This window comes from Lampetra planeri, chromosome 14, assembly GCF_965212315.1.
Source record: "Lampetra planeri chromosome 14, kcLamPlan1.2.h2, whole genome shotgun sequence".
NCBI classification, from domain to species: domain Eukaryota; kingdom Metazoa; phylum Chordata; class Hyperoartia; order Petromyzontiformes; family Petromyzontidae; genus Lampetra; species Lampetra planeri.
The window spans coordinates 4,312,412-4,333,465 of NC_136120.1; the positions used below are offsets into that span (position 1 = coordinate 4,312,412).

Here is a 21,054-nt window from a genome sequence, read left to right on the forward strand (position 1 = left end):
AATAAAGTTGGCTTGGGGCAGGACACTTCGCTGGAAGGGATGAAGTTGAAGAATACTGACGGAGTGGCAGCCAAAGCATGGAACACGTCCAAGAAGACGTCTACTAGAGAGACAGTGTGAGTGCGAGTAAGTTACATCACAAGGAAAACGAGCATTTGCATTTGCTTGGGGAGGCCTGCACCTAGAGCAGTGGATAGATAATGGCTGATGAGTTTGATTAAACAATGTAACTTGAAATAAAAATAATTATGATAATGTACACAAAACCTGTGAATACCTCAGTTATATTTCCTACTTGCTGATGTTTGAATATGTGAGGTTTGCCTGTACCCACAAATACTCATATCTGCATGTACAGAGTCCTTAACATGCAGTTTACAGCAGACGCTTTGGAAACTCCCTGAAAATAGTATCAAGCCTTTGACCCCATAAACCCTGGCCCAGTGGAAAAACATTCTGACAATTGGCATTAACGATCCCTAACCTGAATCATTCATTTACAGTAAATTTGTCATTTGTATCTGGACTGTCATCGAAGGGCCACTGGCTAACTTTCATGGTTTGTTTTTTGTTATAAAGTTCTGACCCACCCCTACTGGTCATCCGTCAAAAAGAGCTTCATAGCTTATCGGATTTCTGCAGAAAGAATATTCTGATTCTGATTCTGTGTCGCAACACAGGTAGTGCAAAGCGGGCAGTCCACTCACGACTGCGAGGAAATACAGTCAATGAAGCAGTCAGATCATATCCTCGAAATTAAACCACCCCACAATCATTACAAACTGACGTTATCAGCTCCGCTTAACAACATGCGCGTGACCTGGTGGTTTGTGTTTTTGGTAAAGTCACAAAAGTCCTGTAAATAGGAAAAAAAATATTTACAATGAAATTAAACAAATACTTTACCGAAACCCATGTTCATTTTCTCAAAGTTGCACGAGTGGTATTTAACACTGGCACGAAAAAAGAGGAAGAGAAAAGACAAGAAAAATGCCATTTCAAAATATTTTTTCGTTGTATATTATTCTTTTTCAGCTATGCAAACACCAATGGCTGACAAGTTTGAAAGTTTGGATGGAATTTGCAAGACAAGTGGGTGAACGTATCATTTAGAGTGTGGACAGCTTACAGCATTTTTTGTTTTTCCCAGTGGAACAGAACTTCTGTTGTCACTTGAGCATATACACAGAATATTTTTCCTGCACATATAATATACACAGCATACATACACCATTTCGTATATTTATTCCAGACCACCCAATGCTATCAATGGCATATCTTTAATAACCACTAGACCACCCAGTACCCACCTCTACACCGGCACTACCACTATCCCACCCATCGCCAACACTATCCCACCCAGCGCCACCACTATCCCACCCAGCGCCACCACTATCCCACCCAGCGCCACCACCATCCCACCCAGCGCCACCACTATCCCACCCAGAGCCACCACTATCCCACCCAGCGCCACCACTATCCCACCCAGCGCCACCACTATCCCACCCAGTGCCACCACTATCCCACCCAGCACCATCACTATCCCACCCAGCACCATCACTATCCCACCCAGAGCCACCACTATCCCACCCAGCACCACCACTATCCCACCCAGCGCCACCACCATCCCACTCAGCGCTACCACCATCCCACCCAGCACCACCACTATCCCACCCAGCACCACCACTATCCCACCCAGCACCACCACTATCCCACTCAGCACCACCACCATCCCACTCAGCACCACCACTATCCCACCCAGCACCACCACTATCCCACCCATCGCCACCACTATCCCACCCAGTGTCACCACTATCCCACCCATCGCCACCACTATCCCACCCAGTGCCACCACTATCCCACCCAGCGCCACCACCATCCCACTCAGCGCTACCACCATCCCACCCAGCACCACCACCATCCCACCCAGCACCACCACAACTGCACTTCTAAGGAACACTCGGAAGTTGATGTCCGAGACCCGTGCAGCAGAGTTTGTCTTGAATGCCCACTGGGTGGAAGCGGGAAAGGCTGGCGGCGAACCTTCTGTGTGGAGCCGTTTCGCACATTGCTGCGTATGAAAGACCATCGCTGACTCACGGGCTTTGACGTCCCACACTGGGCGAGTGCTGCCGTTTTAAGTGTGTGGGACCATGAATAACCTTCGGTGCGGGGGTGCTTAATTATTTAATTTCCCACCAGAATTATTTAACTTTAACGCCCGATTACGGTAACTTGGCGTGCGTTGTTGACGTGATTGTGCATATGGGGCAAACTGAAAGGCCAGCTTGGCCTAGCGGTGAGCACGCTAAGCCGGTATATGCATGTAGTTTATGGTCTAATTCCTCTTCCTGCCATGCAAATACTTAAGACTGCAGAGGATACACATTAAAGGCCCTGGCAACATGATCCATCAAATCAAGTTGTGGTGTGCTCATGTTTTAAACCACGTTACAATTATGATTGTTATAGCCACAATTAATTTGCCACAACTATCTAAAGTTAAACAACCCCCACCACCAGTTTCCATAGTTTTGCTCAGAACATGTAGAGTTGGTTAATGTTTCAGGAATTTGAAAGCCTAGTCTTTTTCATAATCTGATCAGGACTAATGATTTTCAAACACCATTGTGCCAAGCCTATGTAGACCATGAAGAGGCATTATAATCAGTGGAAATTGATGCAGTCATCCAATCACATTCGAACCGAAGCCTATAATAACGACGATTGGAGATAAATATATACTTAAAAAACTGGAACAGCTACACGAAGAGTACATGAAGGTGCCAAAATACATAGCAGCAGAGCAGTCGGGCAAAGGGACACACTTTCGTTAAAGTTATTCAGAGCTACATTAGAAGATCATGTTTTTTCCCCCCCGAAAATTGGATTGGAAATACCAAGGCATTAATATAAATTAAGAAAACAATAATCAAATATTCAGAAAACTAGTCATAACAGCAATAATAACGCAATACCATAAATGTTAGAGGGACGTAATCAAGAGGCCGCAAAGTTAGGCTCGGGGTTATCATGAAAGGCCATGCCTAACGAGTTCACGAAACAATTGGGGATATCCGTCCTAGGCACACAACTGGAAAACACGGCAGAGAATGCGGCGTACCTGGGAGACATATTAAAGGTGGACTCGGATCAAAATAGTGAAAGAGGCAGACGAGAGCAGGTTGGGGTGCTTTTGGAACGCATCGCTTGATAACAAAAAAGCAAAACACCAATGTGCCAAAATTGCATTTGAATCAGTGTCTGTATTACCCTCAATAATGAATGGAATGGAACCACAGACGTCGACGAATGAGATGGAACAAACGCTGAGAATGAGCAGATGCGTGCAAATTTGCACGGCTCAGAAATACATTTCGAGACAGAAATAGGATCACATGAATTAGAGCGGTGGTTCTGAGACTGTTTTTTTTTTCAAGGACCCATTGAAAATTGCGGGGATGGGGAGTGGTGTGTCACAACGGACCACTTAAATTAATTTCCCCCCTACAAATCAAAGCACACAACTCATTTTAAATGGCCATAGTCTTGCCTTTCTAATGCGATGGATGTGCCTGTTTTTGTGAGTTCAGTTCTGTAAAGGCGGTGGCGAAATGTTAACTATCTCACCTAGTACACAGAAGGTTGTGGGTTCGATTCCAACCCTGACGCCTGCATTTTTGAAGTTTGCATGTTTCCCCGTATTCGCGTGGATTTTTTTCCGGGTCCTCGGTGTTTTCCTTCCACATTTAGAAACATGGATTCGGAGTGTTTGGTTGCCATACATTTTCACATTATAAGCCACTTCGTTGAGCTATCATTTGTGATGGCCAGGTTGCTTCTGAAAAATAACTCTACAGCTCAATGGTCCTTCATCCAGCAGTGGACTGATCATGGCTCATTATGAATGTTTCAGACAAATGCCTTTCTTCTTCTTCAGAACAGACAGCGCTGAGACGCTTTCAGCTGGTGCTTGTGTAGTGGTGATACGCGCTGGGTGTATACGTCGTGTGCCAGCGCGTATGTACGGGTGTGTGTGTGGTGACGCGCGCTGACGGGGAGGAGCAGGCGTCAGTGCGCGGGTGGGGGTAGTGCTGCTGATTGGCTGTGTGCCGGTGACGCGCTGAGAGGGAGTGATCGGGTGGCAGCGCGGTGTGATTGGTCGGGGAGTGGAAACACGCGCTGGGCAGAAACGGATCGTAGAGATAGCGCGTGGTGATTGGGTAACTGAGGAGCGGTGCCGACGTTGAGGTCCGCATCCGCTCCGTCTCCCGGGAAGAAGAGATATATAAGGTGATGCACAGAGGAGTAGGGGGGCAGAAGTGGAACCATCTAAGAATGAAGACGAAGGTGCAGAGATAGAGCCCGGAGAGGAGAGTAATGGAGAGGAGAGGAGAGTAATGGAGAGTAGAGGAGAGTAAGGTATAAGTGTGTAGCCAGAGAGAGAGAACGGTCTACACGAGCTGAGTAATGTATAGTGTGTAGCCAGAGAGAGAGAACGGTCTACACGAGCTGAGTAATGTATAGTGTGTAGCCAGAGAGAGAGAACGGTCTACACGAGCTGAGTAATGTATAGTGTGTAGCCAGAGAGAGAGAACGGTCTACACGAGCTGAGTAATGTATAGTGTGTAGCCAGAGAGAGAGAAAGGTCTACACGAGCCGAGTATGCATACGGTGTAGCCAGAGAGAGAGAAAGGTCTACACGAGCCGAGTATGCATACGGTGTAGCCAGAGAGAGATGCAAAGTCTACACGAGGCGAGTGGAGAGTGTAGCAGAGGCGCAGAGTCTACACGAGACGAGAGAAGAGTGTAGCCGAGGCGCGGAGTCTACACGAGGCACAGAGAGCCAGCAGCACAGAATCTAAGAGAGTCAAGAGAAGCGTAGGGCGGAGAGAAGAGGTCACGAGTTGTACCGTTGTATGGTGACCGCATTGTGAAGAAGAGAGGCCACGCGTTGTATCGTTACAAGTCAAGATTTAATAAAAGAAGTGTGTTCCCGTCAAGGAGTTTCCTGCCGTCATTTTCCAATACTTCATCTGGCGTCAGAAGTGAAACGGGCTTCCAAGCATGGAGACAAGGAAGACCCGTAGGACCCACGGGATTGACCGCGAGGAAAACCTGGACGACTCGGGGCCGCTGGTGGCGGGAGGAGGACTTGCCCACGCTACAGGATCCGTCGACGGCGCCGGCCGAGCGACCGGGGACCGACGCCGGGCTTCGTGAGGCGCACTCCCGACTGGCGGAGCTGCTGCTCGCCGCCGCGTCCATCTTGGCGGAGATCAGCTCGTCGGGAGGAGCGGGGACGGTGGGGGACATTTTACAAGGTCGCCCCGCAGATTCCCGCCAAAACGAATGGGGGATTCCCGCCATTGCGCCTGGGCCTACTTTTGGCGGGAACGGCGAGCGCCACGTGGTGGTGGGTTCCCAAGCGCGCGCATCGACGTCATCAGCGCGCGAGGGGGTCCGCCATTTTACGTCTGCTGCTGGAGCCGCCATCTTACACACCGACGGAGAGGCGGAGAGGAACCACGAGGCGGATGACTTCATTTTTCAGCAGCGCCTGCCCACGTTGTCAGCCTTCAAGGCGGAAGGCGGAGACTGGGGCCAATTTCAGCGAAGGTTTTTGGCGCATCAAGAGATGTCAGCGTGGTCCGATGTTACGGCGCTGCGGGCGTTGCCCGCCATGCTGGACGACGATGCGCTCGCGGCCTTCAGGGCTGCACGGAAGTCGGACCGCTCCACGCTGAAGGATGCGCTGGGTTTGTTGGCCAGGGTCTACGGACCTCCCTCGGCGTGCCGCCATCATTTCTACGCAAGACGGAAAGCGGCCACGGAGACCGCGCTGGCCTATCGCACGGCGTTGCTGGCTCTTGCTGATGCTGCGTTCCCTCGGATGGACGAGGAGGGCCAAGACGCGATGGTTTTGGAGCAGCTGCTTAAGTTGGCGCAGGACCTGGGGGTCCCTATCAACACAGCTGACGAGATTGATATTTCTTCTTTGAGAGTCGCCACGAGTATTCAAGCGCACGAGGCCCTACAATGGAAACAAGGCGTTGGTTGCAACGCTGCTGTCGTCGCAGCCCCGGGTTCGGTGGTCGCCGAACCCCAAGTCGTCAGCCCACGAGAGGAGGCGTTCGCCACGGGACGACCAGGGGACTGGAGGCCGGGGGCCCGGTCGCCTCTGCGATCGGGCCGAAAGTCGGAGCAACCAAGATCTACTCCGACCCTCGTCACGTGCTATAACTGCGGCCTCCGGGGCCACGTGGCGTCCGGGTGCCGCGCTCCGCGGCAGCGCGCCATGGGAGCTCGGCTGGACGACGACCGAGAGCCCAAGTCATCTCTACAATCCCCGGCAAGTCGCGGCACCTCACACGCTCGGCCTGTTTATTCGGCACACATGGGACGCCGCGTTGCGGCGGAGGAGGGCCGGTTAAGGTTCGGGGATTCGGTTCGGCGAGGGGGGTTCGGCCGGGACCAGGGAGACATTGAATGGGCGGAATTGGGGCATAGAATTGTGGCTGCTTCGGCGGGTTCGTCCGTTGTTACGGGATCTATTGATGGGGTTGAGATTAGGGTGTTAGTGGACACGGGGGCATCGGCAACTATTATATCGGACCTCATTTATAATATTCTTCCAGTCCAATGTCGTCCGCTGCTTCCAGTGGATGTGCCATTTTACGCCGCTAATGGGGGATCGTTGGGCATTATCGGTCAGGTTAGGGCGTCCATTTGCATTGGAGATATCAAATTGTCGGGACCCGTTTTCGTTTCGTCTTCTTTGGCAGTTCCGTGTCTTTTGGGCACTGATTTTTTGGCTAAAATGCCTATTAAAATTCTTATCGATCAACGATGCATTGAACTGCCATCGGGTCGCCGGATTTCATTTTTGACGGGCCCTACTGACATTCGGACGGCGTGCGCTACGATACAAGCGGTGGCGACGCAGACCGTGCAAGTGCCCCCGGGTTCACAGATGTTGATTCCCCTCCGGTTGCGGAAACCATGGGTGAGGGAGGCTTCGGGACAAAGTATGCTTTTGGGTCCTTCTAACAAGGCTGTCGGGGGTCTTGATTTATCGGTGGCTCACGCTTTGGTGCGGGCTGACAGGGATCCGTTTGTGATGGTTTTGAACGCGGGGTCGCGACCAGCTGTCATTCCGCAGGGCACCGTGCTGGCTCACGCGGCGCGGGTCCCTGTGGATGATGGGTTGGTTGCGCAGGTGGGCTCGAGCCCCGCGCGGAACGTTGAGCCAAGGGAAGACCTTGAGTGGGTCCATTCGCTATGCGCCGCCTCGGACGATTTGTCGGCGGCGCAGTTGGGTGCGCTGCGCGAGTTGCTCATTGAATTCTCTGATGTATTCAGTAAACATAAGTATGACATTGGGTGCACGGATTTGTTGCACCATCACATTGAAACGGGCGATGCGGCGCCGGTCAGGCTAAATCCCTTCCGACTGAGTCCCGTGGAGAAGGAACATGTTCAGTCGGCTGTTAACGAAATGCTAGAAGCCGATATTATTTCGCCCTCCTCTAGCCCGTGGGGAGCGCCTATTGTGCTGGTTAAGAAGCAGGACGGGTCCCTGCGATTCTGCGTTGATTTCCGTCGCCTGAATAAGATCTCTGTGGCTGACGCGTATCCGCTCCCCAGGATGGATGAGTCCCTCGATGCATTGTCTGGTGCGCGATATTTTTCGACTCTTGATTTGTTATCGGGGTTTTGGCAGTTGCCGCTCGACGAAGAGTCGAAACCTAAGACAGCATTTCGGACTCCAGGGGGGCTGTTCCAGTTTAACCGGTTACCCATGGGACTTCACTCCTCTCCAGCGACGTTTCAGCGACTTATGGAGCTGGTTTTGTCGGGCTTGCAGTGGGATACATGCTTGATTTATATGGACGATGTCATTGTTTTCAGTAAAACGTTTGAAGAACACCTCCAGCGATTGAGAGGGGTGTTCTTGCGAATGCGATCGGCTAAGTTGAAATTTAAACCGGCCAAATGTCACCTCCTTCGTAGGTCGGTTAGATACTTGGGTCACATTGTCGATTCTTCGGGGATCTCCACCGATCCCGCGAAGACGGATTGTGTCGGTTCGTGGCCGACACCTACGTCCGTTTCCGACGTGCGTAGTTTCATCGGGTTTGCTTCTTATTATCGGCGGTTCGTTGAGCACTTCGCCACTATTGCAAAACCCTTGCACGCTCTAACGGCGAAGGGAGTGAAGTTCAAATGGGGACCGGAGGAGGAGGCCGCGTTTCGCTCCCTCCGGGACGCCTTGGTGGGTGCCCCACCCTTGTGTTATCCCGATTTTGCCAGTCCCTTTTTGCTGGACACGGATGCTAGCAACACGGGCATTGGGGGGGTGCTATCCCAAGTCGTTGGGGGTGTTGAAAGAGTTGTCGCCTACGTAGTAGGGTGTTGTCTCCGGCGGAGCAGCGCTACTGCGTCACCCGTCGCGAGCTGCTTGCCATTGTCTTTTTTGTGCAGTAGTTTAGGCCATATCTCTATGGTCGTCACTTTACGGTCCGAACGGACCACGCGGCGCTACAGTATTCATTGAGGGTCGCCCAGCCCTCGGGCCAGTTGTCGCGTTGGTTGGAAGTCCTCCAGGACTATCAGTTTACGACTACGTACCGTAAGGGGTTGCGACACACAAATGCCGATTGCTTGTCGCGGTTGTTGCCTTGTGATGAATGCGCGTGTTTGTCGGGATCGGCGCGCTGTAAACCGACGCTTGCGGGGGAGATGGGGGCACTGGCTGCGACAGCGGGCGCACCGATCGTGGATGATTCCACTGCCTCTCAGGGTCGGGACTCGCTGCTCTCGTTGTCGCTCAGCGAATGGGGCCGCCTCCAGATGGCGGACAGCTCGCTGCTAGCATTGCGCCGCAAGGTTGGGGGTCCCGAAGGGGACCAGGAGCGTACCAGCTCCTATGTACTTGAGCAGGGCATGTTATTGAGATGGGACAGTTTGTCCCGGCGGAACGCACTCGTGGTGCCTTCCGCTGTGAGGGGGAGGGTTGTCTTGGCGGCACACGAACGCCTCTTGCACTTGGGAGTTAACAAGACGCTTGCCCTGCTTCAGCGTGACTATTACTGGCCGGGAATGGGAAGTGATGTGGTAAATATTCTGAAGGGGTGCGTTGAGTGCGCCAGGCGTAAACCACCGCTCGTGGCAGCAAATCCACCGCTGCAATCTATTCAGGTCTCGCGTACCAACGAGCTCGTTGCACTCGATATTTTGGGGCCCTTCCCAGTCACGCCGAGAGGGAATAAATATTTGTTAGTGGGGGTCGAATACTTTACCCGATGGACTATGGCGTGGCCTCTCGCTAACCAGTCGGCAGCGGCTGTGACGGATGCCTTCGTCCAGGGCTATGTCCTGGACAAGGGGGCTCCCGAACGCCTGCTGACCGACCAAGGTAAAAAATTTTCGAGTAAATTGTTGCAAGAGGTGTGCGATCTGTTGGGTACCAAGAAGGTGCGTACCTCCCCGTACCACCCGCAGACAGACGGGATGGTGGAGAGACTCCACAAAACTTTGACTTCCATGCTGTGCCAGCAGGTGTGCGAGGCACATGTAGATTGGGACCTGCAGGTCCCGGGAGTCCTTGCCGCGTATAGAATGGCCCCCCATGCAGCTACGGGGTTTTCCCCATTCTATTTGATGTACGGTCGGGAAGCTGACCCGCCAATGGAAACGCAACTTGGCCTGTCCGCTCCACGAACTAATTCTAATTTGGCAGAACATATTAAGTTTAATATTCACAAGCTGACAGAGGCGAGGGAGGCCGCACGGCTTAATTCGCGGGCTCGCCAAATTGCTAATGAACGGTTGCGGGCACGGAAGGTGTCCATGCACGAATGGAAACCAGGTGACAGGGCCTGGCTGCATTGCCCTCAGGCACCCTTGGCTACGTCGCCTAAATTGTTGAGACCGTGGAGGGGACCCGTGGAGGTCGTGCGCGTTGCACGGCCCCAGTGCGTTCAGATAAAGTGGGGAAAGCGCCGTTGGTACGTTCACCCCTCCCGACTGAAACCGTTCTCGCCTCCATATGGCCTCCCCTTGTGTCGTGATGGCCGGGCGTGTGACGTGACCGGCGACCCAGAGGGGGAAATGTCTCTGCCTGATCCACACGTGTTTTCGCCTGATCTGCTCCCAGGTGTCTCGGAACTGACAGCTGCCGATCACCGGCGGCCGGATCTCCGCGGCGGGGCCGGCCCTTTCAGGCCCGTTCCGCGCCGTCTGGAGCAGCCGGAACCGCCGGACGGTCGTCAGTGTCCCGCCCCATACGACGGACCAGCCAGACGGACTCGCGCCAGGTCGTGCTACTTTGCATGACCTGCCTCGTGAGGAGTCGGGGCAGTTGGAGCGCCTCGTCACTGCGTGTAGTCGCAGGGACGTGGGGCGCGTTCGTTTTTTGGAATTTGCTTGTATCGTGTTATTGTTGACTTTTCGTGTTCATTGTCAATCTGTACATAGTTATTCTTGTTGTTGTTGTTGTTATGTTACGGGGCACACTGGGGGGGTTACGGGTTTTTTTTTGTTGGTTGTCGTCTTATCGTTGCGGTTGGTTGTTGTTAGCAGCCGGGCCGGCTGCGAGCTATGTGGGAGGGGGTGATGTAGTGGTGATACGCGCTGGGTGTATACGTCGTGTGCCAGCGCGTATGTACGGGTGTGTGTGTGGTGACGCGCGCTGACGGGGAGGAGCAGGCGTCAGTGCGCGGGTGGGGGTAGTGCTGCTGATTGGCTGTGTGCCGGTGACGCGCTGAGAGGGAGTGATCGGGTGGCAGCGCGGTGTGATTGGTCGGGGAGTGGAAACACGCGCTGGGCGGAAACGGATCGTAGAGATAGCGCGTGGTGATTGGGTAACTGAGGAGCGGTGCCGACGTTGAGGTCCGCATCCGCTCCGTCTCCCGGGAAGAAGAGATATATAAGGTGATGCACAGAGGAGTAGGGGGGCAGAAGTGGAACCATCTAAGAATGAAGACGAAGGTGCAGAGATAGAGCCCGGAGAGGAGAGTAATGGAGAGGAGAGGAGAGTAATGGAGAGTAGAGGAGAGTAAGGTATAAGTGTGTAGCCAGAGAGAGAGAACGGTCTACACGAGCTGAGTAATGTATAGTGTGTAGCCAGAGAGAGAGAACGGTCTACACGAGCTGAGTAATGTATAGTGTGTAGCCAGAGAGAGAGAACGGTCTACACGAGCTGAGTAATGTATAGTGTGTAGCCAGAGAGAGAGAACGGTCTACACGAGCTGAGTAATGTATAGTGTGTAGCCAGAGAGAGAGAAAGGTCTACACGAGCCGAGTATGCATACGGTGTAGCCAGAGAGAGAGAAAGGTCTACACGAGCCGAGTATGCATACGGTGTAGCCAGAGAGAGATGCAAAGTCTACACGAGGCGAGTGGAGAGTGTAGCAGAGGCGCAGAGTCTACACGAGACGAGAGAAGAGTGTAGCCGAGGCGCGGAGTCTACACGAGGCACAGAGAGCCAGCAGCACAGAATCTAAGAGAGTCAAGAGAAGCGTAGGGCGGAGAGAAGAGGTCACGAGTTGTACCGTTGTATGGTGACCGCATTGTGAAGAAGAGAGGCCACGCGTTGTATCGTTACAAGTCAAGATTTAATAAAAGAAGTGTGTTCCCGTCAAGGAGTTTCCTGCCGTCATTTTCCAATACTTCACTTGTACAGCACCATCAGGGCATCATATCCTTACGTGCCATTTGAAGTTGTCTCTTTCTGTCCTTGCAAAGAAAGGCAATGCATCTCAATGAGCTCTCAACTGGTTCAACAAGATACAATTATTCACGGAAAGTTTTAAATGCCTTTCACAAATAAAAATCTCAAATTGAAGAATGACTCTGAAAACATTTACCGAGGGAAGTTTAAACACCACTCCGGGCCCAAATGGGAATCAGCTGAAGAAATATTTGCCAAAAAGCTAAATTGTGAAACAGCTGCCGATTCTCCCCCCGATATGTATAATTGATACCCGGGTGTTTGCTAAGTTATACCTGAAAATGCCATGCAACTTTCCATGTTTGCATGGTTGAGATTACAACATTTTGCAAAGTCAACACAAGTCAGAAAACCGGTGATGCTGTTACATTACTTATTTTCAATTTCAATGAAGGATAAAGTCAAAGTGAATAGTTTAGCCAGTTGGTTGTGTGTTGCACAATCAGCATCGCTGACTCATTTTATTGCGTCAAATGTCACGAAAGTTAATTCGAAGGTCAAAGGCAAGAACAATGCAACCTTTAACGTCACTCGCTTGGTCAATGGCTCTTCTCTTCAGAGTTCAATAACATTGCTAAATTTTTATATTCTTGGTTCTTTCGGTAAAGTCACGTAGAAGGGAAATAATAAAATAATAAAAATAAAACATCATAAGATAAAATTCTCACGACGTATCGGCCACAACGCAAGCAGCCGTCCTCAGGTGGATTTTAGCATATTGATGATATGTAAACTCCTTTGTCAAGGTTCTCTCCTCCGACCCAGCTTAAAAATACGCTGCCAAGCTTAGCAGTGTTCATTAGGACGCTGTCTTTCCGACAGCCCTGTTCTTCACCTGAGGACGGCTGCTTGCGTTGTGGCCAAAACGTCGTGAGAATTTTAATAGTTTTATTTTAATTATTTTATTATTTCCCTTCTACGTGACTTTACCAAAAGAATCAAGAATATGAATCCATGCAGTCACGAAAGCTTTAAATAAATAAATAAATTCTCTATTTTGTTTTAAATTCCACGAACATATACATCACTTTGAAATGTCCCTGTCCAAGTGTTTAAAGATATTCTACACCATAATCTCCAGATTGCTAGACACTTTGGAAAGCAAGATGCACCGCTATCAGGAGAAAACGGAAGAGCCGTCTTCCAAAAGTTAATTACAAACGTGCAGCTTTAAAATGGAGAGAGATTTCTTATGAAACATTACACTGAATGGCTGGTGGTGTCTTCTGTGTATTAACCGTCTTCCAGGATGTGATTTCGAACAGCTTGATTTAAACACATCTTCCTGAAAACAAAGACGGAACTCCAACTTTTGTTTTAAAATCCCGGTGGGGGTGGAGGCGGGGGGGGGGATAGGTGTGTCTTACATCACAAATTAAGATGCAAATTGGCAAAGTTCTGTGACAGTGATGCGGACAAACAACTTGTGGCGGGGGATCAGGTTTCCGCACCGAAATCGTAATAGCCTCCGATGAGACGGAAATGCGTGCGGCCAAGAGAAGTCAGCTACAAGCGAGGCCCGGGGTTCGAGAAGCTCGGCGCGACATTGCAACACCGTGCAAGCACGGCAGATTGGCTTGCTTGGATCAAGAAAAAAAAAACCTCAACACATTCATCAATAACACAGGCGTAGAGAGGAAAATTATATAAAAGGCAACGTTACGGGCAATGGTCCTTATTATTAATTTAGCAGGGCAATGACCATCTGCTATTAAGAAGGGCCGTGTCCGAAAACGTCGCATGTATATTGTGTTTACAATTCAGGACAGTGTTTTTAATGAGTATGCTTGCGGAAATGGCCCATCGTCGTAGCTAAGAGCAATTGCCCTGCCTTGAAGAAAGGCCATCGTCTGAAATGCCATCAATTATATGTCCTCTCTTTAGGGCATTGTTATTGACGAATGCGTTGAGGTTTTGTTTTTTTGTCTGCTTGTGTGCCACTGCCAATGCAGTATCACAATGTTTTTGTTTCACTTGAATCAAAGCCACACACACAAAATGCAGTGGGAGGGGGAGGAGGGAGCAGCAAGAGCAATCGGTGATGTGCTGCACCGTCCTGCAGACACAAAAAATTCCAATGGGAGGCAGCCCCAGGAAATTCCCCCGCGTGAAATTACTGCCACGGCGAGCAGAGTTTTCAGTGAAGCGATGACGCCCGGCGTTCTTGGAAAAGCCGTGCCAAGATCTGTCTGAGCCGAGCGGCGCTTAGGGCTGCTCCCTCTCCCTCCCTCCCTCTCGTTCCCTCGCTCCGCACAGTCCATCTAAGAGTCTATTTAAGCCTCCGATTTCTCTAATGGGTGCTGCTGCTGCCGAGCTGCTAGTAAAGTTATGTAAATGTGAAAAGGTACAGCCCTGCAATTGCTTGCTCAAGTCACTACAGGGTAAAAGGCCACACGCCTGTGGGAGCCCTGGGGAGTCCCCTAGAGGGGATTTTGGTCTACTCTTCCACGCCAGCCAGACGGCTTGGAAAAGGCAGAAGTACCCACACTTTACCCCACCACATGCATCCTGCCCGATTGACTAATTGCTCTACTTGTAAGCAAATAAAGGAATTGAACACATTAACTAGAAATGCTATTATGAGGTTAGTATTAATTCATAGCCCTTTGGCAATTCGCTGATGGAAGACTGCCCACACAGTGTAGGTCATGGGGATTATACAAATGAATTTCACCACGCTGGTCAGTGCCGATTGGTAAAGGGGGCGCACACCCAGGAACCAGTTCAGATCCCACTTGCACACGGATGTTAGCAGTGGCTCGGAATCAAACTCAGGTTACTGGGTTCAGAGAGCAGGGTGTGAACCACTCTGTAACTGCTCCATCCCATTCTCCGTTTGCCAAGATATATAACTGCACGTAAAAAAAAAAATCTACATCTTATTCACATTAATTCAGTATCTTATTTGAGCAGGAGAGATGCTATTTTGAATTGCCTTCACTTAAGCAAGGGTGACCTGGCAAACAATAGCCAAGTAGGAAAGGATACGAATGTATTGCTGCATTAATTGCACGGATATTTTTCAAATTTTGGGGATTTTGGCAACGACACCAGCACACAGTGGCCCATTCTTGTGAATGACATCACAATGTCATTCCCGGCCACTTAACGACAGAAGTCACAATTTGAGAATTCCATGAAAAAAAACCTATTGGGCATCCGGGGACCAATCTAACAAGTCGACTGTGGTCGCGCCGAGTTCTGGGCCAATTATCTACCATCAGGCATTATCCTTGGATGTCTCCGTGGCCAATGAAATCATCTACGTGGCCTCCACTTCCGAAGGCAGTGTGTTCTGAGAATGTGCAGCGTGCAGTCAAGTAGAAGCGTTCCTGAGTGGCGGAAGGGGTGTACGGGCGGGTGGGCGGGCCGGCGTCGCGAGCTGTGACCCCGTGAAACCTTCATTTTTTTTCCGTTGGAAAACTTGAGTCGCTTCTCTTACAGGAAGTCGTTCTGCTCCCTCTAAGAAAATGTTGCCATGGGCTAAATTGTGAAAGGGGAAGCAGCCGAAGGTAAAAAACAAACGTGAGTGTGCACGTACACATACTTTGTATGTTCAGTGGGTTATTTTTTTGTGCAGTGATTGGTGACCAAACTGTCAGGCTCTCTATACTCGAGTCTGATTTAACCTCAGGGAGTTGCCAGAATGTTTTACCCAGGATTGCAGCACACGCTGGATCAGAGGTCTGACAAAATTATTATGATAACCCCGAGCCACCCGGCCACATCAGGAGTTAAAATACCCTGATGGACGGGTCTCATAAACACATCTTCATAATCACAATAATTTCCCTTATGCAATAAGGGACGATAGAACAGAAAAACTGTTTAAAAAATAAATACTCTTTGGTTTTTTCGGTAAAGTCACGTAGGTTAAAAAAGAAAACAAATAAATTAAAACACGACGTTTCAGAGGCAACACAAGCTTCCGTCTTCAGGTGGAACAGTCACAGAAAAATTACTGTATCAAGTGAAGAGAGCTCTAACCTATGTGACTTTACAGAAAAAACCAAAGAGTATGGATACTTGCAGTCACGAAAACTTAAAATCTTTAATTAAAAAATAAATGTTGCTTTTAGCAGAAAAGTAGCCATTGGAATGGCATGAGACTTGCTCTTGGTGGTATTTTTATTTTTTAGGCTGGTTTCAACAGGTTCTTTTGGAAAAGAAAATGGAAAAATCCAAGCACTAAAATCTATGTTTGAACCTCTCTTGAGCCAAAGAGGGAAAGTCGAGAAAAGGAAAAGGTATACGTGGACACGCCGACATCTCATCTCCGGTCTCCACACGGCATGCCTCTCGCACGCGCTCAGCAACACATCAGAGGTTAAACATGGTGTGGACATCTATCATGCAGCGCGGCACTATTAATAACCGGGGAATAGAGATCACATCGATGAACACACCCGGCAGACTTTCGCACACGGTCACGCACGCACACAGCACGAGTCGTGACTGGGAAAAACACAAACAAAACTGACCGGATAGGTGTGCGCATCTCACAGAGCAAACGTTCCACTGAAGCAAAGAACATTGAGTGAAAAACAATGATTGCTGGAACTAAAATTGTGTTAAAAGGATGTGTGGCTCGGAGTCTTGAGGTCACTGAATTTTCCGCTAGGTTGCTCTGGTACACAGACCTTTTTTTAAATGACCCTTCTAAGCAGCAGCGATGGGGGGAAAAACAACCTCAGAGATGAATAGAAAGGTTATAGTGCACCGACAGCCATGCTGAATTACTCATAGGTAAAAGGTGCAGCCCTGCAACTGCATGCTCGTGCCACTGCTGGCAGAAAGCACCTCCACTGGAGGGAGATCAAGAGAGCCCCCTCTAGAGGGTACTTTGGCCTATTCCTCCATGTTGATCAAACTACCACGCCAGGAAATTGAACCGTCGACTTCTGCATTGCAAGTACAGTGTGCGAACACCATTACTCCACTGTGGCACCATCCGAATGAGCAATGTAAAACTTGATAAGTTCACTCTTCACTCACACCGATTCCAAGGTTGGTCGCCAATTCAGATCGTACCGTCGCAAGCGTCATCCGTTGGACTTGCACAGCACCGTGGGTATTTCCCCCCACAATACATCAGGACCTAAATATCCGTACGTTTAGCATGTCACTTAAAAGATGACACAGTATCAAAAAGTCACGGTGGGCTACACACGGACATCACCCACCTCCAAGGTCCTGCGCGATGAGGTTCTCGGACTCAGAGTACTCGGTAAGAATGCTCCTGCTCGTGACAGCGCCAATCATCTTTCCACAATGCTGCGTGCGGCGTTTACACGGAGAGCGTGTTCTGCGACGCTCGTAAGATTCCGTTAAGCTAGATGAAAGGGAATCAACGCTCTTACCTTGGTGTCACTGAGACCGCAGATGCCTCTGCCTCGCCAATTTAAATGACATGCATGCCGAGGGCAGACAAGGGGAGGCTGCCCAGCTGATAATGCGTTGTAATCCGTACGGTCATAAACGATTATAGGAGTACCACGCCTCAGTTTTACACTTTTGACCCCAATGCCTAATCAGCTCAGACTAGAAAAAAAAGTGAGAACATTTAAACTGCAAGGTGTAAATGTCGTTGGATTTAAAAGAAGTACTTACATGTAATGTAATTTACAACAAAGTACGCAAAGTGGTAAAAAAACAAAGTTCAAATTAGACCATGTGCAGGTTCCGCTTGCATTGTTACATCGCAGAATGGTTCGAGGTGGCGACGGATTGTTCACGGTCGATGATGAGACCCGTCAAGCTGTCATGTACCTGACGAAGGTGGCACTGCAGGCAGATTTGTGACCAGCTTGTGAATGTTGGGCGTTTTATCCTCATACCTATTTGGTTTCACCGGATATTCAAATTTTTTCCACTTGCAGGAATTTAAAAAACCCATCCCAAAACAGGACCCTTCTGAAAATGTATCGGGGCTCAGTGGGCATTTCCGGGTAAAACAAATACTTTTCTTTTAAGTATTAAGAGTGTTACTGTAAATAAAAATGTCCCTGCTCTATGTATACAGTGGGGGTGTTTCCTTGCAAAGGAAAGTTGTCGATAAAGGCAATCACTTCCAAACATAGCGTATCTCAGCTGTGAGGTACGCGATTGGCATTGTTCACAAGTTCCTGAAAACGACGATTACTTCATATTGCAAAGAACAATAACGAAATACAATTAGCGTTGTAATTGTGGGGATGCTGCTGTGGTGGAACGATGAGCAGATTGGACTTTCAATCCAGAGGTCGTTGGCTCGACTTGATCTCCCAGCGTGGAAAGTTGAAAGAATGACAAGTTTCTTAAAAACCTCTGCATCGATCAGCGGAGCAGTGCAATTGGGTACATCGCAGTTAGTTAATCAGCTGCGAGGAGCTAGCATGTGATAGGGTAAAGTGTGGGTACTCCTACCTCATCCAAGACATCTGCGCAAGCATGGAAGTGTAGATCAAATACTCAAGTGGGGGCCTTTCTGCCAGCAGTGGCTTGATTAATGAATTGGGAGGCCCGCACCATAATACTGCTGTTTCACAGCCTCCATGATCTCTTACACAGTACAGCAATGTATCAATTATCCTCGTAATTTAATGTTATAGGCACTGGTAAATTTAAATTATTTAACAATTTTATCAACTTTTGATTTAAAACTTTCGTGACTGCAGGGATTAATATTCTTGGTTCTTTCGGTAAAGTCACGTCGAAGGGAAATAATAAAATATTAAACAATTAAATTCTCACGACGTTTCGACTGCAATACAAGCAATCATCATCAGGTGTGAAATCCACAGCAATAATTTTTTATTTCAAATTTTCTTGCTGTGGATTTCACACCTGATGATGATTGCTTGTGTTGCAGTCGAAACGTGGTGAGAATGTTATTGTTTTCTATTGTGTTATTTTATTATTTCCCTTCTACGCGACTTTACCGAAAGAACCAATAATATAATATAATTTTCACAACGTACACGATAGTGTAGCTGTGCCGTTTTGCTTCCTTGTTGATGTTGTTCTCTGAATCAACTTTGCAATTTTGCTTGTACAATGTCAGGAATGTAGGCCGAGCAAAATAGATCACCCATTTCAATAAACTTTCCTAAAATAAAATCGATCAACGAGAGTCGGGGGACAACACCATGAGGTCCTATTGACTGTTCATGAACTTCAGTCCCACCATCGCTGCGTTACAATGCAATGCAACAGAAACAGATGCATTAGATGTAATGAATGAAGGAGGGTAAGGGCTCAGCGTGAAGTCCGGTGAAGCTCGGATCAGGGTGTTAAAGGGCTTGCTCTAATGCTGAATCAAAGAGCTCAGCTTTGAGGTGTAGAGGCATCATTTAGGCTTAAGCAGTCAGCAGATTCTACTTTTAAACTACTGACGTTTACATAATACAGTCAAGGAAATCAACTTCCTCGGTTTAACTTATTTATCTTAATTTTTGCTCAGGAGCGAATTGGTGGCTGTGGGTAATTCATAAATATAGAGATGCCATCGAGTGAAAGTACATTTTATTGAAATGGATTGCGTTCACAATTTGCAAAAAATTTTAAAGCTAGACATTTGATGTATGGCAAAGCACAAGATCACCCAATCTTGCAAATTATGCAAGTCGAGCCTGTACTATCAATTGTATAGTAAGCAGAAACCCTTCAAACTTTCCCATATAATTTCTTAGCGGTTGAGGTAATGGGGCCAGCAGGGAAATGAATAAACTTTGCATCTGTGCACTTCGGAAACAAAATATTTCCATACTGCACATACCAACTTATACGTCGCATTTTATTGAAGAAATAATTTAATGCATTGTTAAATATGTTCAATAGTGGCAGTTAATGTGATCGTGACATTTAAACACTGAATTTTTGCTTCAAACAGCTGTTTTAAATGTTTGCATCTTTTACATTTCCATGTTTTGTCGGCAAAACTGACCTTTTCGCACGGCAACATGTAGATGTTTCTCTCTGATACGCAAATTAGAGAATCACATGGTACATGCGTTTTTCGGAATGTAACTACTTTGGTGGTCAATTTACATGCTGTAAAACAGTTACATTCCCAATACAGCCCCATGGTAATATCTGCGGTTACAGACATTGGATATTATTGTATAATTCGATGTTAAGAGGTTGTGTTGCATTGCACGGAATGGTATGCCAACGACTCAAAATGCGCATCGATCTCGTCCGGTCTGAGTAGCTAAGCGGGGTTGAGCTTGGACAGTGCTTGAATGGGTGATAACCATGCACAAATAATATGTTGGCACAGGGGCTTCGTGGCTACTTGGTTGGGTAACAAGAGGAAAGTACAGCAAATTGCTTTGCTGTACTATACTGCCATGCCCCTCACCAGCCTTCATCAACCACCTATTGACCAGAATGGTGAAGTATAGTCAAATAACCCCCAAGAAACTGCAGTACAGTATGGCAATGTCTTACTGTGTCCAAATCCAAAAATGCTAAATTACTTTAGATCTCTGGTTAATAGGTGTATGTACAAAAACATATAAATGTACTTTCATAGCTATGATCACGTAGAACCTTGTTAAAAAAAATACTGCAAATGGCCTTTTAGCTGGTAAAAAAATTATGTTTTTCAGGATACACGGTTTCTGAGGTTCAATGAATGGATCTCAGTTACAATGTTGTGTTAGTTATTTGCTAAACTCATAACAGATACTTTTTTAGTTTTTAGTCTATTCTGCTGTGAGTATTCCACTAACTTTCAAATTATTCGATATTTAATCGGTTTTAACAAACTTAAGATTCGTAATAAAGTTTACATTTTTAATTGAAAAAAATGTGAACAGTTTTTGTACACACTCATAACAATTCCAAAACCCGAAGTCATATATTCACTAAATTATATTCAACTAATGTATATTATAATGTGAAAGAGAAATACATTTTAAACTGGATCAATGTGTTCTCAGCTTTCTAAACAAATAACGATGATCATGAGGAAAATGATGCTTATACAAACAAAAACTGTGCCAGACCAAAGTCAGGACAATTGAACGCTTTACCTGTAACCTTTAAAATATATATACATATATATACCAGGCAAAGCCCACGGAGCTATTAGCTCTTTTTCAGAGGTGACTTGGCCACACATAATAGCTCATCGAAGTGGATGAAGTCATCATGTTGAAATTTACAGTAGCAGCCAAATCATCTAAAACGCACGTTTCTCAAAGTAGAGTGCAAAACCGGAGGAACCTAAGAGGAAAAAAAAATCCACGCGACCATCATTGGTGAGAGAGAACACGCAAACTCAAAATATATAACAGGCACCCCGTCAGGAATTTGGGATCGAACCCACAACCTCC

The 21,054-nt window shown here is 48.1% G+C and overlaps 1 protein-coding gene across 5 annotated transcripts in view; it reads right to left on the reverse strand.

Moving 5' to 3' along the window:
- LOC144722320 (zinc finger protein 40-like) overlaps window positions 1-21,054 on the reverse strand; it is a 100,617-nt gene that overhangs the window by 64,296 nt on the left and 15,267 nt on the right. The window lies entirely within an intron of this gene.